This window comes from Marmota monax, unplaced genomic scaffold (genome assembly GCF_021218885.2).
Source record: "Marmota monax isolate L192 unplaced genomic scaffold, Marmota_monax_Labrador192_F-V1.1 WCK01_AAM20220418_F8-fsc00044, whole genome shotgun sequence".
NCBI classification, from domain to species: Eukaryota; Metazoa; Chordata; class Mammalia; order Rodentia; family Sciuridae; genus Marmota; species Marmota monax.
This window is the reverse complement of record NW_026695198.1, coordinates 17,439,554-17,467,521: the sequence shown is the minus strand read 5'-3', so window position 1 is coordinate 17,467,521 and position 27,968 is coordinate 17,439,554. Positions and strand designations below refer to the sequence as shown.

At 33.8% G+C, this 27,968-nt stretch overlaps 1 long non-coding RNA gene across 1 annotated transcript; it reads right to left on the bottom strand.

Moving 5' to 3' along the window:
• Positions 1 to 27,965, bottom strand: LOC124082141 (uncharacterized). The gene is made up of 2 exons (XR_009225313.1): positions 24,219 to 27,965; positions 1 to 22,395 (listed from the first exon to the last, which is right to left on the bottom strand). It is a non-coding gene; the product is annotated as an uncharacterized LOC124082141 (long non-coding RNA).
• Between the last annotated feature and the right edge of the window lie 3 nt (positions 27,966 to 27,968).

The window sequence follows — 27,968 nt, the reverse complement described above, 5'->3', positions numbered from 1 at the left end:
TGATTTTGTAAATAAAGCTTTATTGGAAAATAGTTACACATGTTTGTTTCTGTATTGTCTGAGCTACTTTCAGTCCAAAACAGAAAATTGAGCAATTGTTACTAACTGCATGGCTTGCAGTGCCACTTACTTATTATCAGAAAATAATCAGTGCCAGCCCTGACCTAGACAATGCCAGTAAATCAACATTTTCTGTGGAATAACAGGATTAGTCAATCATCCAAATAATTCTAGGGACAAGATGGCTTCTAAAGAAGGGCTTCATTGTTCACTTTGCTATTATATTATCCCATTTTGCTTCAAAGTTAGATATTTTTTCTTACCTTCTTTCCAATGTGTTTTGCTCATTTACAAGATAGAAATGAGACTGTTACCACCTAAGATTTTTGTAAGGCTCAATAACAGAAGGTATGATAGCTTTTATCACATCATGATATAGAAATTTTAAATTTAGAGCAGGGCCCAAGGTGGTACAATGTCTCTTCTGAGTTTTCCCACTATAAATCTACCTTATCTCAGTGCCCCCATTCAAAGGTCTGCTTCCATACATATGCTATCAACTTTCTATCGCAGAGACAAAATATCTGAGATAATCAACTTATAAGGATAAAAAGATTATTTTTTTCAAAGTTTTGGAAATTTCAGCCAGTGGCTAATTGGCTCCTTGCTTTCAGGCATTTAGCAAGGCAGTATATCACGATGGGGAGCCTGTGAGAGAGCAAAGCTGCTCACCTCCTGCCAACCAGGAGAGAGATAGGAAGAGCCAGGGTCCCCACATCCCCTGCAAGCCCAATTGGACACAGCCCAATGACTTAACTTCCTTCCACAAGCACCCACTCCCTAAATGCTCTACCCGCTCCCAACAGAACCACTGGCTGAGGACCAAGGATTCAACACATGGGTCTTTGAGGGACATTCAAGACCCAAACTACAGCAAATATTGGAACATCTGGCTTCGATGAAATCTGAATTCCTTCTTCAATCTCCACCCCATTTCCCACTTAGCTCTCCAGTTCCTTTCTGATTTGGGGCTATCGTTCAACCCTTCTTTTGCCATTTCTCCTACCTCCATCCCATCCCACCGTTAAATAAATAAACACACATCCATGAAACAAAAAAATTATTAAATTTCTCCTAACCCTAATGCCATATTCAGACTTCTACTTTTACCCTCCCCTACAAAGTCTCTCCTCCTTTAATTCTATTATCATTCTGCTATACTATTTTCTACTTTTCTTTCTCACCATAATCTACCCATTACAGAGCCATATCCTTAAATTTGATAAAGGCTCACATTCTCAATACCCTATTTTGTAAACATCAATCTGATAGATTTTATCATCCCTGCAAATAATATATTCTCAATGTTTCTTAAACTTCCAACTCAAATGATTTTTCTTCTGCCATTTAAGTTCAGCCATAAGTTTTGTAGTAACTTAATTATCACTTATTTTTTTCAAAATATTTTACTTTCATATCCTACACTCAGGTCACATCCTTATACCCTGTCAGAGTCTCAAGCCTTCATTTTCATTTCACCTGTTCACAATTTACTAAGACCCGAAGTACATACAGGTGCTCTGTTTTCCCCCCAGTTTCTCATTTTTCATAATCTTCAGGTTTCATATCTTTTTCTATTTACCCATAATGCCCCGGCACAGACATACCACTGTAGTATAGTACCTTGACTACCAAATACCATTTTGCCACATTGATGACAATTCTTCACTCTGGAATCAGTCTAAATACCTACCTGCTAGCTATGGGCCCCAAGGACAATTGTGGTAAGAATAGACCCAGGGAAGAAAGGCAGTGGATTCTATGAACAGTTGAATAGTGGGAGTATTATTTTTTTCTCTATAAAACTCATCCTCCTGTATCCTGAGTTTGTCAATGGTAGCAACATTCTGTTAATCCCAAGATGTTAAATTTTGGATTCAGCGAGTCTTTCTACACTCTCATCTATCATGTTAAGAAATTGAAAATTATTGTCATTATTTGTGCTAATTTTACAACTCTTTTTTTTAGGTTAAAAGTAATCTTTTAATATAATTAGACCAAATTATGATGACTTTAAAGATCAATGTTTACAGGCAACGATAAGAACAAAAATAGATTAGATTACATCAAAATTTAAAACTGGGGCTGGGGTATAGCTCAGTGGTAAGGCACTTGCTCAGCATAATTTTACAACTCTTTAAAAATGGTACTTTGTATTCATGTATATGATTTCAAGAGAAAAAAAGTTCTTTGGAATAAAAAAATAAAAACAAATAAAAAACCTAGTTTCAGTCCTGATACCATCTATCTGTGTTAAATTTGGAAGTCATTCCATTTCACTGAATTTCAATATCCTCCACTGTAAAAGTTGAGAAAATAATATATAATTGAAAAGGTATTTGACAACTACATGACATTACTTTTATATAAGCACAACTCATAGTACTAGTAAATAAATTTAATAAATCTTGATTTTATATTCTCCTTCCATTTCTACTAGAATGAAGTTTCATAGAGGGGAAAAATTGTGTATTATACATTTTTCAGGTGGCCTAATAACTTAGGGCAGTATCAGAGAAGACAGCCAAGAAGGCAAAAAGATTGACTGTGTGCTTAAGAATGTGCACAGAACACATGTGGTAGAAATAAATGTCTTAGAGTAAATGACCAATTGTGGTGAGAAAAAGTCATTGCAATTTGAGGCCTGTAGAAAAGGTCTAAGTCATAGGTTACTTAGTCTGGAAAAGAAAAGCTTGGGATGACTTTAGTAACTAAGTTCTAGCACACATTTATTAAACAGAGAAGGGTAGGTTTGCATTCTTTTTCTATTTTTATAACTGTTTATGGTATATATGAAAAAACTCTGCCCATTATTTTGGATACCATAATTCCAGTATTTATTTAAGAGAAGATGCATACAAAAATATAGCCACAATAGGCTAAAAATATGGCATTGTCTCTGTCCAATCTTCAATTATGAGGTCTAGTTGTAGGAGATGGGGTTGAGCTGAAGTTATCTGTGAAATCAAGAGAATGAGAGAAATGTATTTCTTTCCAATAGAAATTTCCTTAGGAGAATAAAAAGTAATTCCCTATATACTGAAACATGCAGGCTTAATGCAATGAGAGAAAGAACCTACAGTGTCTCTTAATTTTCACCAAGTTGAACAATGGTATATGCATATCCCACATTAAATATTTTTTAATAAGTGTAAACAAATATAGTTATAGTAAAAACGTTGTAATATTTTCTTTTCTCGGGATCTTTGCTAAGAGGAGTGTCTTTGAAGGATCCAGATTTGCTAAGAGTTAAATTACTTACTCTAACCCTCAACCCTAGAAGCCTGTGATTCTGTATGTTAGTGGGGCTGAGCTGCAGACAGGTCTTACAATGCACAAATAAGTAACTTGGTTCCTTTTGTTTCCACATCTCTATTCAACTGACATCAGCAATTAACATCCTTATTCCCCAGGAGTCTACAGGATTCCAGAGCTGTGAGAGTTCACATCACGTCCATTGTCCTAACTACATCTTTAACCCCAAATCAGTGTATTTTCTCTTGAGCCCATTGGGACTTGATATGTCACTTCACACAATGTAATTTCACATAAACCATAAATGACCTTTAACGCGTCAGTGACTGCATCAAATGTTATGATAAGTTTTTTAATGACTGAATAACTTTGGGACCATTGTAGGAATATAAAATATCAAACGGAAACCAGGGATGAAATGAGGGTTTAGTAAAAAGGGTTAAAAAGGATTTTTCTTCTAGCATCTGTGAAATCTATCTGAAAAAAACAAAAGTATATTCCTGTGCTTTTCCAACCCCTGTTTTATGTCTTCTTTTTAGTGTTTAACATTATATAATCCACAAAAAGCCAAATGTCTTGAGGCCTACATCTGCCTATCATCAACCACAATCCAAACCCCACAAATTCAATTCCAGAAGCATGAAGAATAATATAGACATTGATTGTAAGTTTTCCTGGAGGGAAAAGCAGGCTTTACACAAAACATCGAGGCATACTGAGCAACACACTGCTTGCTTTACCAATCCAACTCCCAGATTCCCCACAGACAGCTGAGAAAGCATTCTGTCCCTCATAAGCACGGCTTCTCCACGCAGCTCCCTCTCTGCCCGGCCTCTCTTCTCTTTCCACCACATGCCCTATACGCAGTCTCTCTGCCAACCATACCTCTGCAAAGTGCAGCCAAAGATCAAACTCTCATCTTTCCCAGCAAGCCCAGCCTCTGAAGATTCAAGAAATAAACATTTAACTACAAATCAACTTAATTAAAAAAAAAATTGTAAAGCTTATATAATCTGTGTTCAAGGCACATGACTCTGTGCTTGGAAAATCAGGCTGGGAACAAAGAGCATTTGCATAATTTTGGCCCTCCAAGAGCGTGCAAAATGGTAAATGCAAAAACAACATGAGAAAAAAGTGCTAAAGGAAGATATAATTAGATGTTGCAGAAGTTCTGAGAAAGAAACAACTAAGTTCTAGTGAAAATATTAGGGAGAAACTAATTTTTAGTGGGGAGATGAGGAAATGGTAGAAGAGAACAAAAATACTGATGCTATGAGTATAATTTTAAGAAGCATAAAATACATTTCAGACTGAAGGAAGATGATAAATGTAGGCAGATAAATGTGAAAGTACATTATGTATTTCGGGAATAACATAGTAAGATAACGGGAGGAAGACAGAGTGTGTGGAAACAGTAGGATGGTGGAAGTCAAATCAGGGAGTGAATTTGAGTTCATTCAGTCATTCAACAAGCAATATTTGCATTTATGCAACATGCCAAGTGTATCTTGTTAGGTGCTCAGTATAAATGGTGAGTAAACTTACCCACATAATTCTGCTCTTACTCAATCTCAGAATATTGTACCATAAATATGAAAGAAGGATGAATTGCAACAGGCCATTAAAGGAAAGGTTAGCAGTGTGGAAGAATCTTGCAGTAGATGGCATGGGGACCTAATTGCTTTGAGACTTTCCTGGAGAAGAATACCAGGTTAGAGATCCAAAGGATTCTCTCTCCCTGGGAAAAGACGTGAGAAAACAGGAATATTAGAGATGGAATGACACATTCAAAATGGCCCATTCTGATGATAAAAATAGAGAGCTAAATCTGGAAAAGTAAAGAGGAAATAATTTATGTACGACCTAAAATTCATCATCAGAAGTCTGGGGAACCATGGAAGGTGATGGGTAGTATTGATCTGAAAAAGAAAAATTTTTCCTGGATCAGAGAGTTTTATTAGTTTGTCAACTTGGCCTATAAAGGATATACACTTATCCCATTTAATAGAGAGGATGCAATTCTAGAAATGGAAGGGCTGAATCAGTAATAACTGAACTGTTCCTACAGAGATATCTGCTCTCAGCACCTTCTAGAGAGACTTGAGGAAAAGAGTCACTTTTTCATGCTCTTCAATCCCATGAAATCATGGTATTATGTGCTTGCACTTGCAATTCATGGCACGGTTGGTCAGTACTTCCATGCTGCACTGACGTTTTGGATACTGTTTGGAAAGCAAACCACCTAGTTTTTACCTGGCTATCCCTACTCCAATAAGCTCCTTCAGCCACTTGCAGGAGTTAATTCTTAAGTTTGATATAACATTCCTTGCTTGTGTTTTGAGAGATGAGGCAGATCCATTACATTTCCTGGTTTTGCCATACTGACTAAAAACTTTCTAAAGGATCATATAATAATGGAGAAAGAAACCGAAATTGAGCATATTTGCATAATAGTACACTGACACTCATTAATGGAAAGAGCAACATAAACTGCCACCCTAGCTGTTATTAACCAAGAAGCTCTACCAGCACACAAAGTATACAGGATCATATCTAGACAGTTAATGGATGTATTATATATGAGTTTGCTTACAGGCTATTTTTAGAAGAAAGATTTATCCACAAATAGTATTATAACATGTCAGGGGACCTAACAAATTAGGATACTATATAAAGTATATATATATATATATATATATATATATATATATATATACACACACACACACACACACACACACACACACATACACACACATGCTGAAAAAATTTTTTTTAGATTTGGCCATATTTTTCTATAATGTTAATAGAACTATAATGACTAATTTGTGCAACTGAGGATAGATTTCAGTGCCTCACACATGCAAGGCAAGTGCTCTACCGCTGAGCCACAACCCCTCTCAACACCATTTTAATGTACCTATTAAATATAGTAACTCATGTAGAAAAATAACAATAAAAAATTAAAGCCCCCTGTGTCCCCTGATGGGCAGAATCACAGTCTTTGGGACAGGAATCCCATGTGCTTCTCCTTTGCTAGCAAATAAATAAAACTTCTTTTTAATTTTTCTCAAAAAAAAGAAAGAAAGAAAAATGATAGCTTCAGGTTGAGAAAAGATCTCCACTCAAAGGAAATGTGCAGCGTCACTCCTGATAACTTCTGTTACAAGATCTGCTCTTCAAGCCAAAAACACATAATGAGCAAACACATATGCAAATGTAGTAACTAATCATTAGAGCCAGAGTAACATGTGGTCTTCTGAGATTCAAAAGGGGACAGAGGAGTAGCAGTATTAGGGCTTTAACCAAGAAGAGGACAAAAAGTAAGATTATTAAAAAGGGAAATGACATATGATCAATATGAGAAACACTTACAGCCCGAGGGATTGAAAACTTTGGTTATTTTTATGCCAAGCATTAGCTTGTTTATTGTACTAAATGAATAAACTCTAGCCAGGAAGATAATGGGATTCACTCACTTGGTGGCTTTCATGAACTAAAGTGGACAATAGCAGTTGTTGCCTTCACTCCTTTGAATGCTCACCTTACTCACTGGTGACTAAAGAAGTCTTATCTCCACCAAGAGAATTGGGATAAAGGAGTCAAGGGAAGGGTACTTAAGGTACATGTTTTGAAAAACAGGGAAAAAAAAAGAAATTCAGCTTTCAAATGGGAAAGCAATGTTAAGAAGAACAAGAGTGGACGGAAAGGAGACTAGCATAAAGATTACAGTAGAAGCCTCACCTGGAGTAGATGGTGTCTTGGATCATTTTATGTGGCGCTGAATAGTTTTGCAATGATCTGAGTCCCTCATTGGCCATACTGTAGTTCCACTGCATAACGGAACCGGAATAGTTTTTTCTTGACTTGGCTCAAGTTCAAGAAGAAACACATGCTGCTTTCCCCCTCACCACACTACTCCAATCTGTTGCCCTCTGACATTCCCAGCTGTTTATAGAATCACTCTACTGCCATTTCATCTCGTCCTGATCCCTCTGCCAGGACACTGGGTTTCAGCATCATTAGCAGCTCTGGCAGTAAGATGTCCAGTAACAGATGAGGTATGAAACCACCTTGGCGTGCCCTGCATTGTACGTTGCTGTTTCACACCACTTCCCAGTAACTCTTCAGAGAAAACCTTATTTCCACTCTCTGGATAACAACGGCAACCAATAGCCCTTGGGGAGTAAAAAGACTTGGTTCAAGTCAAGCACTGCTAGTCAGTGACTGGGCTGATTTGAACCCAGCTCAGTCTGACCTCAAAGAACCTTCTGGCCACACAGTGCTGCCTCCTAGTGGGGCGTCTCCCTCTGACCTACGGTTGTGCTACACAGTACCAAAAGAGTTGATAAAAATTTTTGAACTGCATTTTGAACAAAAGAATATTAATATCCAGTTTCCTAATTAGGCCAGGCAATGGAGGTTAAAGAAGGACTTACCTTTGTTTCAGAGACCCAAGTGTATATTATTGCTAAGGGAAGATTGACATATATGCTGTTTGCCTCACATCTTATGTTTAGTTTCTGTGGGAAACAGGGCATAACGTTTTTACAATTCTAAGAGAGTCTCTCTTATCACTAGTGATAACCACAGGAAATAGAAGATTATCATGTGGAAATCACTAGAAATAGGAAGAAGGAATGAACAAGAAGCTCAAACTAGCAAAGTCAGTGAAAGAACAGTAATAATACCAACTGCTATGTGCCAGCAGTGTGCATATGACCTTTTAGATGCTGAGCACTTTAATCCTCTATGAGGCAGGTGTTCCTGTCTATTTTATTTGTAAAGAAACTGAGGCTTAGATAAGTCAAGGAATTTGTCCAATGATACACGACTCATCAGTAAAGAAGATGGAATTATAGCCCAGGGTTGCATTGTTTTAAAGCCTGTGCTTTTTCTCCAACAGGGTGATTGTATCACCCTGCTTAGACATCTCTGTGAAACCAATTAAAGGAATTTTTAAAATTAGTTTTGTAAGACAGGAGAAGAAATACAGCAAGGAAACAACAAGAAGCAAGACAAAAATAAATCATGGTGGCTCTCCTCCAACAGCTCACCATCCAGAAAAAGACCTCTAAAGTATTCATTAGCCTTTCTGCTATTCTGGGTGGTCTAACTGTATCTTTAAAAATCTATTTCCTTTACACTAATAAAGGATACTTTTCCTATTGTATGCTTCCATTTTAACTTAAGCTACCAGTTCAAAGTCATCAATATTTTCAACTTGATCTTTCTAACCATATTTTACATATAAATATATACTAAATATATATGTGTATCTCTCTATATATAGATATCTATATGCCCTCCTTACAGATACATATCAAGCTCAAAGTAATTAACTTTCAGAACATTCATATATGAAGATAATAATCCTTGAAAATAATTCATTCTTCATATGAATTGAAAAACTAGGTACCCAACCACCTACTTTTTTCTTTTTTTTTAAACTAGAGATTGAACCCAGAGGCATTTTACCACTGAGCCATATCCCCAGACCATTTTATTTATTTTTTTTAAATTTTGAGTCAGGATCTCACTAAATTGCTTAGGACCTTGCTAATTTGCTGAGGTTGGCCTCAAACTTGAATTCCTTCTGCTTTAGCCTCCTGAACCACTGGGATTACAGGCATGAGACACTGCCCACAGCTGCTTTTGTTTTATATGGTCAAATGAAGGGGATCAATATTATTATTATATAAGGCATTTTTGTTAATTCTTCATGTTTCAGTTAATTCTCTAGTTATGACTTCATATTTCATTCAGAAATAAGCAAAAGTTAAATTGGTATGTTCTATTTTTAAAAAAATTAACAAAGGGCCAAAACACTCTCATATAGGATTTCATTGAAGTTATACTTGATCCTTTCTCCAAAATGATTATGGAGGAAACAAAATGAATGATTTCTACATCCAGATTATTTTTTCAATTATACATAATAATTTTGATTACTACAGACATATGTTAACTAAACGTCGGACCAAGACAATTAACTTATTTCATTTTAACCACCAAATGTCAATCAGAAAACAATGGTTGTCACTCACCTGTAATTGCTTCTAGATTTAAACTGGTAACTTGAAAGTTATGGGCTTTTCCTTTCTCATTTCTCAAACCAATCTCTAAAGTCATACGATGACCTCCTCACATTTGATAGCAAAGCAACAGATGGCCTTTGGATTTCAAAAGATGTAATGTTGTGATCTTTTGTGGTTTTTTTGTTTTGTTTTGTTTTATTTTGTTTTTTTTTTTGGTCTTCCTTTATCTTTCAGTTTTTTTTATTTTTATTTTTTTATTCTATAGCTTTCTGTTTAGACACTGTAAGTCAGATTTTTGCACAACCAACCATCAAATATGTTCCAAATGGAGGAGAGAGGAATCCTTGCTGAAGAGCCTTTGCAGAGTAAATGAATCCCCAGAGAGCTGAAGTAGCACTCAGAGAGAGATGCTCAGTGAACTGTCTCCTAACTGCAGGGGTGGCCTACCTCCCATATGAATGTAAAGCCCTCTGAAAGCTAAAAATAAAGGGAACGCAGAAAAGTAGCGTAATGCGTTCACCATTTTGGGCTTCAGAAGTGCGCAGCAAGATTTCCTCTTGGGATCACTCCACTTCGTAGTTTGTTTCTGTGTGTCCTACATCATTACCTTCTTTCAGACACCTGAACAGTTCATGTTTCCTTAACCGGAGCAGTGCTGTTAAGAGCAACCCCCAAAATCCTTCGTTGCAAAGACGGTCATTATATAGTAGATAGAAACCTTAAGAGGAAAAATCCTATATCAACTGGTGGTATAATCCCCAAGGGGAAACAGACTTTAGTTGAACAATCAGAAACCTGGCTTGCTTTATGGTGTTTACACTGCTGCTTGCTAATGGATCACCATAAAGGAAGCAAAAGGGCTCTTACACCATTGAGTAGGCTATCATGGGAGTCTTCTGAGTGTGCCTTTTTTATTTGCTGCAGTCAGGTTAATGAGCTCACCAGCCCACTTGATGTTGAGGACTTTGTAACAAAGCAATCTCTCATTAAATGCTGCCTGGCACCACTCTCTTGAAGCAAAGGGACATTCAGATTATTGAATGCCTTTGTACTCCTCATTCCTACCAGGCTATGGAGTCCAGCAGTGGCATCAGTCCCACACACTTCCTGGCAGGCATCCAGTCATCCGCCTGCCCTCTTCAAACTGCATGGGCATTTGCCAATCTAAGCAGCACTGGTAGGCAAACAAGCATGGCACACGACTCCTTTGGCTGAGAGCCAAATGTGCAGCTGAACAATCTAATTTGTTTCTACTGTAGAGGGAAACATTCTTCCCCATTCTTTCTTATTCAGTTGAATTTACATGTAAAAGTTTTGTTATGGTACAAAGGAATGTGCATTTATCTACATTTCCTTTCTGCTTTTACACCTTTTTAGTCTCAACAGTGCAGGTCATGATTTTGTCTGTGGCTTTATTTTAAGTAACTCCTGGCTGACAGTTTCTTCAATGAAATGACCCCAGAGTGTTATCAGCTAGCTAGCAGGTGTGTCTCTATTCAGAATCTTGCAGACAGAAGTGCATCCTGGGTAAAGAGCAATCTATGCACAATCCAGCTTTTTTCAACATTACTCATGAGATTTAATGGCTTGCTGTCCTAAAAAAAAAAAGAAAAAAAAAAGATTTTTTTTCAAGTTTGAATTTTTTTAGAGTGTTGATAATGCCCCCTAGGACAAACTGACCTAAAATGGGATCACATTATTTTTTTAAGATGCATTTTATTATATTTTAATATAACAGTTATACTTTATTAATAATTTCTCTTTCCAAGCTGTTAAATGCTTACCTTTAAAAAAAACTTGAGAGTATATAAAACAGATGCTCAAAAATTAAGTATAATTTTAGCCCTTGTATTCCTAGTATTACATTTGGGCATAGATGAACATGTAGGGGTATTTTGAGATCAATTAAATAAAGCCATAACCACAGCTATACATTCTTATTCTATTCAGTTTTTAAATAAAATCTGTGCAAAATTTTTCTCACTATTTTAGGATCAGTCGTCGAAAAAACAATTTAAATTATCACCACCTTAAAAAGCCAGAATATTTTGGGGATTTGCACATACTCAAAAAGAGTCCTTTCTATCAAATCCAATGAAAATAGTCTATTTGTATTCTTAAATTTGTTAACAAGCTATAAAATGCAAATTCAAAACTACTCACTGAAGAAGATTCAAATTAAAACCAAGCTAGAGTAACATAAAATATAAATATGTAGTTTTAATACATGGCAAATACATACCAAAAGGAAACAAATAATTATAAAACTAGCAAAGTTTTCTCTCTTGTTTTTTAAGTACTAGAGTGTGGAAGATAATTCTGTAATAATGAATGCTAGCTTAATTTATTTAAGCTTGCATGCCATATCATGTTTCAATTTGTATCATATGATATGCATTTTACAAACTAGCAGCCCTCTGAAATAAAACCTAAAAATCCTGCTCTATAGATGGTTTGCACTACTTATTGTGTAGCTTATGTATACATGATTATAATTTGTTTAAAGACTGTCCATTCAAATACTTCTAAATTTTAAAAAGTGTTTTCTGTGTCCAGAAAAATTGGTATCAAATTAATGGTTAATACATTTTTCATATTTAATCTTATAATGATTTTTCAAAAAACTTATATCATTCTATTATAGATTACTTTTGTATCTGGTTCTAGGTATTATCTGCTTAAAAATAAAGTAAATCTTTATTTAAAAAAACAAATTTAGCTCTCAATTTAATCACTAATTCAATTTAGTGTTATTTGCCAGATCTTGATGAGTTGTCAATAAAGAGGAATACTGAACAGAAAAAACACATTAATAGTCTAGTTTTATCTGGCTCAATATTTTAAGAAAATAATGAACTTGAATAAAATTATATTATCCTTCATGATCTTTCCAAAGAAGGGAATGAAAGTATTTTAAAAACAACAAACTACTTGCAGCAAAGTGGGGCAGGGTTGGGCAAAATGACATAAGAAATTAGCTGGTAACTAGAAGAAGCTTTTCTTTCTAGATGGGTATTCTTCATTGTTCTTAAGGATGCTTCACACTGAACTGATGAAGGTTTATTCTATTTTCCAGGTATACACATATATTCACATCTTAGGTCAGTCTGAATGTTTAAAGTCTTGCAAACAAAGCATTCATTTGTTCATCTAACTTGACAAAGTGAAATAACCACATATTTTGTTAATTTGTAGACAATCTATTAAAATAGGTTTTAAGAAAGTCTGTCTTGTCTATTTGAAGTAGTAAGATGCTCTGTTATTATGATCCAGGTAATTTGCTATCATCTCCACTGGTACAAAATCTATGAAAAATTGAGAAATGTCCTAGTAACAAAAATTGTTTTTATTAGTCTAATATGAATAGTTTGCAATTTCAGAGTCTTTGTAAAAAAATGAAAAATAAAAAAATATTTATTTCAAAAATGTACCTACCATCTTTGAGAAAATTGCATAGGAAAATGTTAGAATATGACTGATTTCATGTGAGATATGATTAAAAGAAAATGCATATTTGTTTATCTTTTTGAAATGTTAATATCTTTGTTGATGGATTTTAAGGAACTTACAATATTATAATTTGATGATAGCCATCTAACATATTATTTATTTACTGAATTTGTGCTCCTAAAATAATACATTAGATAATCTCAAGAAATCTGTACTACGTGAACGAAGCCTACTGCAGTAGAGACTGGCCAATGTCTGTTCAGTTTCTTACAAGGGCCACTCTTTTAAAGAGGCAAGCTATCATAAAATTAGATACACATAAGCAGATCTTACATGTGTACTGAAAAAGACTCTGTTATTAAAATAACATTTTATGTTAAAAAACATGGAAAACTAAAGATTTCAAAATCAGAATCCCAACTTATCTTAAATGATTTGGATAAGCAGATTGGTTGGTTAAATTCTCTGCAAGTAGTCTTCAATTTTTTATCTGGCTATTTATAGAAAGCTGCAGAAACAGCTGAGCTGACTGAAGTGATGTCACATTTGCTGATGGAATGGTTTGTCCCAGAGCGCGCTCAGAGGCTGCATGAGTCTACTTAAGGTTTGGTACGCAACCCTAAGCAGCGAGAAGGTGTAAACATGGGCATTTTTCAGCCCCACCAATCAATATTGCATTGATGACTTTCTGCTGACCTTTAACCCCATGAGGAATACCAATAGCACCATACTGAATCTTCCCGTCTTCAAGGGCTGCCTAGCATAAGCTACCAATTTTAGAATCGATCAAAAGTCATCTCTGTGAATAAAGCTTGAGATTTCAGGCAACAGCAAGCAATTTTTGAAAGGTCAGGGCTGGGTTTTTATTTGCTTGACCTGTGCTTTCAACTTGTATCATAGTTCTTTATAACCACTAAAAGTAGTAAGAAAATTTCAGATTTTTTTCCCCATGTATTTTTAGTAAGCCTTTGGGCATTTTCACTGTCCCTAAAAGAATATGGTTGCATGGCAACCTTCACAGTTGCTATGGAGACTCCATGTGTAAGCAGCTGCTGCAATCAGCATTAACTCCAGGCTTGCAGGTTTGTCATTCCAATACATAGGGAGGGGGAAACAAATAGGACAGCACACTGCCGTAAAGGGGAAGTCACCTAGATAATGTCACTCACAAACATATGTTCCACAATTATTCTTTCCACTGTTTTATTGCTGCAATTATAGCTAAACTAAGATTACAAAATTATATGGTTTTAATTTGCCTCTATTGACTATGTTTCACTTCCATTAAAATTAAGTCTGAACCCATTTGCGTAGAAAACTGTTGGTTTTCAGGAAAAAAAAAAGTGCTTTCTCATTTAATGTCAACAGGGAAAAAAAATCAATGCCCATAGAAACCTTTGTATGAAACAAGCATCTTAGTCAAAATATAAATTAAACTAACATGCAAAGCATAGACCTTATCCCAAAGTTCCTTCGGCATAGCTAATATTTTCACGTGTGTCAGGATAGACCACAAGGATGCCTCAGATGACACTGATCCAAGTCTTTCAAATGTAAGCAGAAATGCCAGTTAAGCCATCTTAAGCCCCTATCCTTAACTCATCCCATCAAGCTTAAATATTGCAGCATGTGATCTCAATATCAAAGTCCTTAAAAAGAAACTCAGGAACAGTGGTGTTAGGAAAACTATCGTTGATACTTCTTTCAAAATAATTTTTTTTCTAACCCTGATGAGCCTGGATATTATAAGAATCCTAGTTATCATATCTGATAAATTCATTTCATCAAGGACAGAGTCTCTTAATGCATTGACACAGTATATTATTAAATTAGGAGTGGTTAGTAAAATAGCATTAGTTGTCCATATTTATTCAAAGATAGGTTTAATGTCACCAAAATAATAAATAGTTACTACTCTCAGTTTAATACTTCAGTTTCTAAATAGATAGCCTACATCTTTGTAGAAATCTAAGAATTACCACTAAAAATCAGTGTATTACTAAAGGGCAATGTAACTACTTACTTTCTAATTTATATGACACAATACTAACAGACAAACAAGAAGACAGTTTTTATTGTATTTAATAAGATTCTAGTGGCAGTACAGCATTTTTGCTCTATGATACAGAATGGTCACCTTTTATAGTTAGCTTTTGGATTTTTTAAAATAGTCATAAATCCACAAAATAAAAACATTTATCAAATATATTTCTGAACTGGCATAAACAGCTGCAATGGGACTATGTTGAAATAGAGCTTTAAGAAGGACAGGGATAGTAAGTACTAAGTAATAAATACGATTCAATTTCAATATTTATGGAGAAAAGAATCATTACTATTTTTATTACATATCACTTAGAAACTTACTTACACACATGTCAGAAAATATATTTCTTGAATGAAGTGATAGTATATAAAATCTGTGTCTACATGTGTATATGTACATATATATGCAATATTAGTGACATTATCTTTATATTAGTAGAATAGTACATGATAATAAAGCATAATTGCCCATTCTAAACACATTTAAAAGGTGAAATTTAACAATAGCTAAAAGGTAGCACATTAATATGTTCATGATTAAAATATAACAGAAACTTGTAATTACCATTGTAATGGATCTTTAAGTAGATATCTAATTGCACAATTCATAGACTTTTTTAAAAAATGCAAATGGTGAGTTATTCAACGTTAGGATAATTTTGTTAATCCCACATTTTCATTTTTCACCTCTCAGCATATATTAAAGCAAACATTCATTTTTAACTCAGTATAGTACAAAAAATATATAGCCTCCCACATACCTTGCTCACTACCATTTGAATGGAAGCCTATTTAGATTTAGAGAATCAGAATCCAGTCTAGAAACCCTGAAATTGAATACACCGGTAGACCCTTAAGTATAGCAGTGTTAGCAGGTGCTAGTGTAATACACAAATCCAGATAACATTAAGTGACCTATTTTTAAAGCCTGTCCAAGAAAAGCGACATCAAGGAATTGAATTCTTTGCCCTTTACTTTAATAGTTCCTTGTCATGCAATCTTCAAATCAGAAAGGGTGATCACCACAAAACAAATCCCCAACCTGATACATACAACAGGGGCATCTTCTGAAGTCCTGCAGACTGGAGCTTATGGCCTATTCATTACAGCTTGCGTTTCACTGCAATACAAGGCAGAGAACTCACACTGAAGTCAATGCAAACTTCTTAAACAGGACTTAAAACCATGTCTTTTAGACAATAAGAAATGCAAAACCATATTGGATGATTTAAATAATGATCATTTCTCAATACATTTTATATTAATCTGGAAGATATTACATGTTGACTTGCATAATAAATATAGTTTAACAACAAAAAAATAGTTTGCGAAATTTTAAAGTAAGATTATGATTTAAATTTGCTATTGCTAAACTAATCGAAGCATTGGAGTCTTGAATTCTATGATAATAGAATGTATCCCAATTAATTCAGCAAAGGATACTGCTATGGTTTAAGATACAAAATATACTTCAAAATGGATTTCTGATGAATGAGCCATAAGTGCTATTTTCTCTAAAAGTGACATAAATCTATAAAGCAATCATTTGGACAATTTGAGTACTAAACCCCGTGACTGAGAATGAGAAGGTTTTATTTGGCTTGAGTAGCAGAAATTAACTGTGTACATTGAATATAGTATGCCAGTTTCAAATAAACTCTTTTTGTAGCTCATTAAGAAATAAATGCAATCTTCCCAGCCCTGTTTGATTTGAAAATTTCTAAAGCCATAGAAAATTTAAAATAGTACAACAAACACCTATATATTCTTTACTTATTCAATAATTATTAACATTTTTGACACATTTGTTTTTTCTATCTCAGCCAATAATTGGTGTAAATTGGCAATATCATGTTTCAACATAAACATATTTTCTTATGCTGAACCTTTAGAACTTAAACTACAAACATCATGACATTTCATCCCTAAATACTTCAGCGTGCTTCCAAAGAGCAAGGGCATTCTGCTAGATGAACCACAATGCCATTATCACACTTAAAAAATGTAACACCACCACAATAGCACTTCCTATTATAAAGTCCAAATGTAAAAATACCCCAGTTCTCTTGATAATGTCCTCCAGCTTATTTGGGTACAAGAATCTGCATCCAATCAAGGAGTATGGGTCACATACTGTACTTGGTTGCCTTTAATCTAGAGCAGACTCTTCTGCATTTGTCTTCTATGCATTGAAATTTTTGAAGAACCCATGTGGGTTATTTAAATGTCTTACAATCCAAATTTATTTTAGTCATTGTCTAATGTTTAGACTTAGGTTAAACATTTTTGGTAACAATAGTACAAAGGTTAAAGCCACACAAGATGAGCTTCCAATAAAGGACCATAGGCAGACTCTACCCCTGGTGTGTTTATTTCATTACTACTAATTTGAATGAATTGCTAAGAAAGCACAGTTGTTTGCTATTATCACCAAAAGTATGAAATCTTGCAATTCATTTAGAAGAATTCGGTTTATTAGACTTTGGAGTGGATCCCTCATCCCTTTTACATGTATGACTTATAATGAAAATCTGGAGTGTCTGAGCACTTTGTGATTGAATTCCCCTCCCTTGACCCAGCTACTTCTAGGCAGCTGATAGAATGGCTAGACTGGAAAGAAGGAGTTTCTAAAGCACCTTTGCTTCCAAAAGCAAACATAATTAATGTTTCTTCCAACATTAATAAATTTATTATATCATCATTAAATCCTTGAAGCTCAAAGCAAAAGGAAAATTATCTGGAAAAAAAAAACAAATTTCCCACTCTGTTGCAGAGAGTGGGGATGAAACTACATTGTATACAAGGAAAATTTTTAGTAATTTTGTAATAGTTTAAAAAATAAAATTAAACAAGCCAATATAAAGATATTTCATTATGGGGGGAGAAACTGAGGGATAAAGTATTTGACAGGAAATAAAGAAACTCTAAAAGGTGTCAAAAAGGCAATGCTAGTCTATTTCAGTCCCCCTGTAAATTTATACATGCAAATAAATATTTGTCAGTTTTTAAAAAACAAAGAATCAAGAAGAAATCCTTAATATCTCTTTTTCTAATCTCTTTCAGCCATATATCATCTAGTGCTTGATTCTGATTTGCAAAAAGAAGAATATATTTGAAACACTCATGCCCAATAGGCCACTTATATTAAATAAAGCCATTCTATAAAATGTAAAATAACACACATTTATCTTTTGTCAAATCATCAAGTATGGAGCGACCATAAACATCATCAAATTCATTTGCTTTTTAAGTATTTCAGAACTTATATTTTTATTTCAACAGTGAGCTTGGGATCTTTTATGCTAGGATACTTGGTAAACTTTAAATCTTTATACAAATGCTGGGATAAAGAGGCCAAGTGAAAGGACGTGTTAGAAACTCCAGCTCTTGCTTTTACTGATTGCATTAGCTCTGGCAAGTCCGAGCTTTAATTTCCCTTGTAAAATAAGGGTGATAATATTTATCTTTTATAAATTCAAATCATGAAATACATAACACAGAATAGGTGCTCAGCATCTATTTATAAACTTTTAAAATCATGATCATAGACCTAATTTTATATATAATGGTAGTAATAGTTAGACTTCCTCAAATAGACATATAAAATGCTTCAACATAAACTTTCTTAGATAAAGGTACTCACCCTTGCAAATCTATGGTTAATTTAAACACACATGCAGGCAAATACAAATACACACACAATTATACATATATTAATAAAAGATTAAGTATAACAAAAGTTCTGCAATGATATAAAGAATGAAATTGATTGGGAGAGGGGATATGCCTATCTACTCTGTTTTCCAGAACCATGGCATACCTGTATTTGATAACCATAAAGAAATATATGATAGAAAAGCTGAAAAATGGAAACTCTGCTATGTCCCTATAGCCAAGAATTTTTTTAAAGTATTTTTAAAAAATTATATATATAATATATATGTGTATATATATATCCTACTCACTATTTTAGCATTATATATATATATATATATATATATATATCCTATTCACTATTTTAGCATACTAAATCCAAGGAGAGAAATTATCTAGAACATGGCAAAGCACATACATAATGCAAAGCAACAAGCAACGAGTGCTAAGAAGGGTCTTCTTAAATTTAGCTCATGTTTTTGTCATTGCTGTGTATCCTCATTTCTAATTCAATGTTTACTTTTACCTGCATCATTCAAATAGTCATCAGTATAATGTGTTGCTTTCCAATCTTGCTCAATATTTTTCTTTTAAAAAGAAAACATAAAACTTTCTAGCAAAGTAGAAAAAAAATGTTTTTAAGTGTTTTTCCAACAGACCAATGTTTTAATGAATACAAATAGCAGCACCATATAAGTACATGAATCTTATGCAGTGCAAAATATATGTTTTGAAAGAAGGAAAGGGAATGGAATAGAAGGGAAAGTACGGAAGACAAAAAAATCACCAATTTTTAAAAAGAAACTCTCTGTGGGCATTTATCTGAATTCAAGGAATTCCCATACAGTCAACAAACACAATAAAATTAAAATGCAAAGTGTGATTACATAGAAAAATTTAAAAATTGATGCCTTTTTGAATAATTTCTGTTAATTAAGAACTAAACCACCTAGCAGATGAAAAGTTGAATGTAAAGTTGTGAATTTCACTACTTTAGTTGACATTTGGAAAGAAACTTGCTCAACCTCCTTTATTATTATTACTTTTAAACTCAAATTTGCTGAAGTTACTACTGAATAGAACTACAAATAAATAATTATTATGTGATTTCCAGCAAAAGGAAAATATAAACCAACTTAAAATATTATAAAGTTATCATAACATAAAGCTTCTATATTGTTATGGGAAAAGTCAAATATTTATATGAAATTATTAAATCAAAATAAATATTAATTTATTTATAGCTGAAAAGAAGCAAGCATTTAAGAGCAATTTTTTTTTTCTAAAACAAATGGCAAAATCTTTACCTATAGTCAACACCAATCTAAAGTCTGAGATAAGCTCCTTAGGACTCACAGTCCAAATATTATAGCAATTGTGAGTGATTGTACAAAATATGATTTATTACATTTATGGAATGAAAACACAATAGTGTTTGAATTTTAAAATATAGGATTTGTTGTTTTTTTCTGATATTTACCTTAAAGGTCCTAATCACATTCTAGCTTCTTTATTATTAAGACAAATAGGTTTTGGCTAGAGAAAATTCATATGAATTCAGAAATATAAAAATTTAAAACCATCCTAAAGTAAGTACTTGGGAAGGTTTTTCGTTGTTGTTGTTTGTTTGTTTTTTTAATGCTTTTTCTCCTCTACCCTCTTTTTCAACTTAAATTTTCCAAGAGGGAAAGGTAAAAATGTTTACCTGATCACCTACTATAACCATAAAAATTCACCATCTCATAGCCTTCCTAATGGCATGGGATTTTATTACCCTCCTTGTGGTTCTTTTGTGTCATTCGGATAAAATCCTGTCTGGCCCTGAAGGCTAGAATGTCCTCTCCATTCATGAACAATTCTGTCATTACAGAACCTGGTAAAAATCAAATGAACTGAAGAGAGGTATAAAACTGACCCAAACCCATCAAAATTTTCATGGAAGGAGAATAATCAGATTCCAGGCTATTTTGGGTGGACTTTCATGGGAAATTCCTTTTAACAAAAAGTGATATAAAAATGATATTCACACAGCAAGGATAAGAACAGCAACTAAAGGTTTCAAAAGCCCACCAGGAGAGAAAATTCAACCCACTTATAATAAATCAACTGCTATATATTTTTCTACGTTTGGTACCCCAAAAGAAGATGATATGAATCCATTTTCTGTTCAGATTCTTTTTAATCCTGCAGATGAAAACTACCCTACTGTTTCCAAATGCTATTTCATTCTAATGGTAAAAATAGTTACCAAAAAGATGGGGTTTCACTGTGAATACTTTACCAAGTACACACTATTACAAAGTACAAATATATATACTTCTTTAAAATAAGTAATTGTAACTTGTTTTCTTTAGCCCGAAATATTATCATGATGCCATTAGTCATATTATCAACATTCTCTCAACAGTAAAACCTCAAATACCAAAAATAACATAAATGAATCCCACCATTACATAGATTTTTTTGCACGTGACATTTCTAAAGCGATATTGTTTTCAAAATGAATACCAGCACACTGAATCTGTTTGGCCAACTACTAACCTGCCTAATTTCAAATTCTTTCTCCTTAAAAGCATGATATAGATTATTCATACTCTCTGCAAAATACAACAAAGAAGCTTTTGACAGTCTAATCAAAATGACTTATAATAATCCTTCTATTTGGGAAGAAGGGAAAATTATGATAAAAGATCTTAAAACAAAGTTCTAACATGAAACGCTATATTCTACTTGTATTAACTGCCCTAAACAGAGACTTTAAAAAGAAATGAAATTATATCATTTGTCCAATATCCCATAACTGTCAAATTATTACTTTATTTTGTATTATTACTTTATTTTGTACCTCACATTTTTCCTGAACATATTAATTTTTAAATATTTACTAAAACTTTTTAACTAACAATTTATTCTCTTGATGGCCTCATTTTATTTATTCTTTTGAAAGAATGAGTCCTGCTAACACTTAAGAAAGATAATTACTTTGACAAATGTAATGTTCATGGAAATTGTACTAAGGGTATTCCTACTTAATGCGTTGAATGTGATACTTGTAAAGCTAGTTCCTTGACATGTGAACCCCTTCTCTGACCTCAATTGATGTAGCTGTTTGTATTTACTCTCTTACACTTGAGTCCTGACTTCACTGACCACCACACTTATCACTGAAAGATCAAGGTGTACTTTTTAGCTTTGCACAATTGTAATAAAAATTAAGACCTATTAATGCAGAAGTAACATCCTTAATAATATTTTAAAAGACTTCCTGATACTCTTTACAATTTCTAAAATTGAGCACTTTTTACTTTTTCATGCTTAACTCAGCTAACTACTTACAGACTTTAACCCATTTTTTAAAATGAAATGATTACGTCACTACTTTTGATTACCCTAAATCATAATTATTAATAGTCAGGTCTTTCTTTACTCTCATAATATACCTTATCATCTTGCTGCAGCTGTTTTTCTAAATTGAAAGAAAATACTGATTATTAATTATAGCATTGCATATCACTCAAATGCACAATTATTCTGACTATATATCATTCTGATGAGGTTAAAGTAGCTAATGGTTTTCAATATGAGTTTAAAGGTAAGCACTCTAAAAGTTACAATGAGAAGAATACTATGAAATTATGATCTTTTAGTAGTTTCCTAAGTTTAAAGCCCAATCTTCCTTATAATTAGTCAATTTCTAACTCAACTTTTATTCCTTTTAAACAGCAAGAGGTGATTGGATAATTTGAAATATGACTTTAAAGTAAGTTCAGCTCCAAAAAGAAAAAAAAAAAAGTGGACATGTTGGACTTACTGCCCATGAACATTAGGTATCTTTCTCTCCCGGTGTGTTAGCAAAGCCACACACATTCTTTCTTGCTACAAATCTGTAAATCTGGAAAGGAATAAAGAACATGAATAGAAAATCTCTTTATAGAATAAAAAAGCCTGGGGTGTTATTAAAGAGAACTGTAAGCCCTATTCTATTCATAGTAATTACAGGATCAGATCAGGTTAATGTGGGGACCTAGGTCAATAAAGTACTGTGGGTTCACTCTTTAATCTCCTTCAGTTCTATAGTCTGCAGTGTTAACTGCTCTGCTTGATTCACCAAATCACTATAGGTAACATGGATGCCATGGGAGTTTTGGGCATAGTGAAAATTTTTATATATTCAGTCAGTCACAAGTTTCAGAAAATGAAAAAAAAGCTAATTTCTCAGAACAATTTGACAAGTTTCTCCTCTTTCAACTCAAATAATAAAGGTCAAATTTCATTTCTAGGTAATGCCATTTTTAGTGGTCTTTTCACAATAAAATCTGTTTCCTTATTAAATTTTTCATCCACCCATCATTCACAGAAGATATTACACAATCTTGATAAACATATCAATGAGGACTAAAATAGATTAGAATTTGGCCTCATGCACCTTGAGATAATCTTTTTATTTTAATTTTCTTGCCATTTTCTCTAAAATAACAAGAAATTTAAAGCTTGATATGTCATGTGGAGAGATAATTTGGGGGGAAAGTATTTTCCAGGTTATAATCTCCCCTAATTTTGTGAAATTGTCAGCAAATAAAGGTTCAAAATTTTTTCTTTGTATTAGCATATCTAAAACTGTAATTTATGGTGGTTATGATCATTATTGTTTTTCCTTTTTATTTTTAAGAGTTTTAGGGGGTAAGTACCAAGAACATCTTACTCTTAGAAAAAATTATGACTTTATGTTAAATGATAGTTCTTTAAACACTCATTGCATTACAGTATAATCCATGTAATGTCTATTCTAAGGCAGGGCACACTAAATTTCTGAAAATGCATCTCCTCATGTGAGTTGAATGTGAACACAACTACAAAAGAAACTTTGGGGTCATTGTTCACCCCAGGTCAACAGTCCTTTAGTAATTTTTTTCCTTTTTCAGGGTTTTGGTAGCTGCTTCAGCTACTGTGTGCTTCTTAAAATATCAGTCACTGGAAAGCGTCTTATATTCATAATCTACACTTGCTTGACTGAAGCAGTAGCCTCAAAGAGCAGAGACCTTGAAAAGTAAAGTGAATATGTGGCCCTATGGACTCCTGCCCCCTAGCTTTTGTACATGTCACACTTCTTTGTCCATCCCTTCAAGGAAGCAGTGCTGATGAACAAAACAGAGATCTACAAATGAGTGAGAAATTGCCAAAATACTCCAGGAGGGTACTAAAGCACAGTTATCACAGAATACTCTCCTCTGGGTCCTGCTCATTTATATTTTCACAACTTAATCACTTTGCTTTTGTATAGAGTGCTGGGTAACTGTGTGTAGTGTGTGTATTTAATTTTTTCTGACACCAATATTAAAACAGATACACCACTTAACATCTGAGTGCTAGGATGAAGCCCCTTGAACATAAGAACTGTGTCCCCTGTTTTCCCAGAAAGTTATGTGGACTTACTACTTTAAATTGTAAAAATTTTACACTGGATTTTCCCAAAAAATTTGAACAGGTATTTATTTTTATGAACTTTAAACATTTACCATTCAATATGAATAGTTTATCTAAGCATAAAACAGTATATTGAAAGTACAAATGACCTTTTTTTCTTATTAAAGTTATATTTAAGAAAAAATTGGCAGAACTGACCATTTGATATCATTAAGGACAAGTTTGTATTTTAAAACAGAGGTCATCCCATGAAAGATTTTTTAAGATGGATTAAAAAAAGAACAAACCTACCAAATTTGTTAGTACTTGAATGATGTGAACTCTGGTAAGCGCCAGCATGCAATATGGCAAAAACGAATCAATCAGTTCAGCTTAGTTCAGCCTCTGCAACTGGCCATCTGGCACAAAATCAACCAAATGTATCCCTGCATATTCATCTTCATTTTCACAAATACTCAAGAGAATGTCATTCTAGGGCAAAATAAAATTAAATCACCATAATTTTTAAGACATCTTTCCTTTCATGCCCTCTTGGGAATACTGTGTTTATAGCAGAAAACTTATTACTATAAGGTTGCTGTATAATTCTTGTTTACATGTATTATTTTTCTTTTCTAGGGGTGAGAGATAAAACATTTAATTATAAAACATTTACTTTTTCAAAGAACACTATTTTAGAAGAGGGAAACTTCTATGACTAGGTCGATGTACCTTTAGTTGAGTCAATAATAGATCAAGAGAGTTTAGCCACATTGTAGAACTTAATAATTTCAAAATTGCACCAATCATGAATGAAATTGGCCTAAGATGTAATTAGTAATTGTTCAACATAATCAAAAGAATACAATACTAGTTCACATTCCAGTTCCTATTTGCATGAAATCAAAAACTAAAATTTTCATCCGATCAAATGCAAGTTTTATATAGTAATCATATTGTTATATAAAATTAGTCAGCCAAATGCTTTACCTAGGCATGAAAGAATAGGACTAGATGCTTCTGCATCATTTCTGTGATAATTTTGAAATTAGATCAAATGTTTATTTCTTAGGCAGAAGCTAAAGAACAATGTGTACTGAGACTCCTTGGGTCATTTTGAATTGAAATGAGTAGTTTTATATTCTATTTTTAAGTAGAATACTGAGGAAAGGACTGGATCAAGTTTAATGGTGATTTCATCCATTTATTTTTGTCCTAGAACTGTCTCAATATATTTTTGCTTTAATTCTTTAAATAAAGTAAATGAATATTAATTAGGATACATCAAAACATACTATATAAAAACACTGATTTAGGCAACCTCTTTGCTTTCCAAATTACATTTATAACAGACTTATACAAAACTCTTAATTTAAAAAGTCATATTTAAATTCTACTCATTATAATGTTGCTCATTAAAAGGAACTTTGCTATTAGTTTTTAATTTTAAAAGGATGGCTGATTAAAACGTGGATTTTTTCTTATTATATTAATCTTTACCAAAAAAAGTAAAATTGCAAATAATTCATTCTGTATTTGAGAAAAGAAGGTTATTAGTAAATAATTCCTAAGCCTAATATGTTGCTATAAAATGTTTTTTCAGAGTAATATACTCATCAATGTCAATTAATTATGGTACTTTTTTATTTCATTTTTATCCCACAACCTTTTCTGTTTTAAAGGTGCATTGTACCTTTGGCAATGTTTCTTGAAACAGTTTCAGAGCAGAGCTTGCCAACGCTTTAAGATTCTTTCTTTAGATCTGTTTGCCTTTTTGCCTGTGTGGCCTTCCAGTAACGTTACAGTTTGCTGTTTTGTAACTTGACTCACAATTTGAAAGCTGGCTTTTGTTATTAAAACACACAGTCAAAGGAGAAGTCTCCAAGCAAAATGCTCCCATCAGATTGAATGGACCAAAAATAGAAACCAGAGTCAGTATTAAAAATGTGGATCAGGGTGTGGTGGCCCACACCTATAATCCCAAATGGCTTGGGAGGCTGAGGCAGGAGGATCTCAAGTTCAAAGCCAGCCTTAGGAAAAGCAAGGCGCTAAGCAAGTTGGTGAGACTTTGTCTCTAAATAAAATGCAAAAATAGGGCTGGGGATGTGGCTCAATGGGTTCAATCTCTGTTACCAAAAAAAAAAAAAAAAAAAAGATTCAGTTTTCTTGTGGCTTATCTTTCTGTTACCTGGTTAATTTAGAATTGTAGCCAAGTACATGTAAATATAAAATTAAAAGCAAGTTGGCTATAAAATTTTATTTATCTACTATACCCCTATGCATGAAGTCTTTTTAAGGCTTAGAACTTTGAGGTCATAAACCTTGCAGATTTTAATTTCTGAACATTAATATATTATCCTACAAAAATTTGGAAATAAATTTTTATTTGTTATTTTAGTTATACATGACATGGCAGTAGAATGTATTTGGAAATGCATACTTGGACTATAACTTCCCATTTTTGTGGTTGTACATGATATGGTGTTACAATGGTTGTGTATGCATACATGAACATGGGAATGTTAATACTGTCTTTCCAAGTCCCATCCCTCTTTCTTTCCCGTCATACTCCCCTGGTCCAATTGGGTGAACCTCCAAACCCTGCCCCCTATTGTGAGTCAGCATCGCAAATCAGAGAGAACATTAGGCCTTTGGATTTGGGGGATTGGAAATTTAGTTAATATTGATGAATAGCTTGTATTTATGTATTTCTTTCAAACAACTTCCACAGACCTTCTCTCAGTTGGTCCTCACAATGGATTGCAAAAGAGTAAAAGATTTTTTCCTCTTATTTAATAGCAAAGAGAGTCAAAGAAATTGAACAGTTTGCTCAGTTCTAGTTAGTGGGGAAGATAGATGTACAATAGACATATCTAGTCTCTTGGAATTTCCACTGTACCATAATCCTGATTGCGTCTACAAAGCCAACATCGGAAAAGAGTTTATGGAACTTTATTGCCCGAGGTTATCCATCCCTTCCTCTAGAGAGCTCTGAGCTAGCTGTAGAATGGATGAGCTGACACCACCCAGACTTGTCCTTTTATCTGAGGACCACCACAACAACTTCCTGTCTTTCTAAACCAAAGTTTTTTGAAATAGTTTAGAAGAACTACCTCCTTTCAATGGCATAGTCACTCCCTTTTATGGTTTACATATGAATTGTCCTCCAAAAGCTCATGCAAGAAAATTAGAGGTGAAATGATTGGGTTGTGGGAGATTTAACCTAATTTAATCCCCTAGTAGGGATTACTTGGATGGTAACCACAGACAAGTAGTGTGTGGCTGGAGGAGGTGGGTCATTGGGGCATCTTTTGGGTATATATATTTTGTCCTTGGTGAGAGGCGAAATTTCTCTCTGCTTCCTGGTGACCATGTCCTGACTCACTTTCTTCCATCACAATCTTCCATTGTGATATGTGTCTCACTTCAGGAAGAGCAATAGAATCAGCTGTCTAGAGACTGAGATCTTGGAAACCATAAGTCCCCAAATAAACCTTTCCTCCTCTATTGTTTTGTGTCGAATCCTTTGGTTTCAGCAATGAAATATCTGACTAAAACCCTCCCCACACCTACAGAGGTAGCAGTCTACCACCCAGATCTGTTACAGCCATTCCCTCCACTGTGTTCTCTAAGTACTATAAAATACCTTCCTAGGACAGGGTGTGGCTTCCCCACCAAGACGGAGTGCTTCAGGGTAAGGACCCGTGGATTAACTTTTGTGTTCCTATCACCCAGCATAGAGTATCTAGCACATTATATACTTAAGTAAATATTTGTTGAATGAAGGGATGAACAACAACAACAACAACAACAAAAAAAAAACACAATGAGATGGGAAAAAGCATGATTTTAAGGAAGAACTTTTCCTTGACAGATCATATTTCTTAACAAACTGTTTAAGGTAAAATGTGAGATAGGCAAGGCTCAGAGAAGAACAGCAAGGTCACAGGGCAGCTAAATTGTTGTGCATGAGGCAAAAAGGAATTTGCCTTTATAAGAGATGGAGAAAGGACACATAGATCAAAGAACACAGAAAAGGAAGTGAAATCATCACTGAAATGG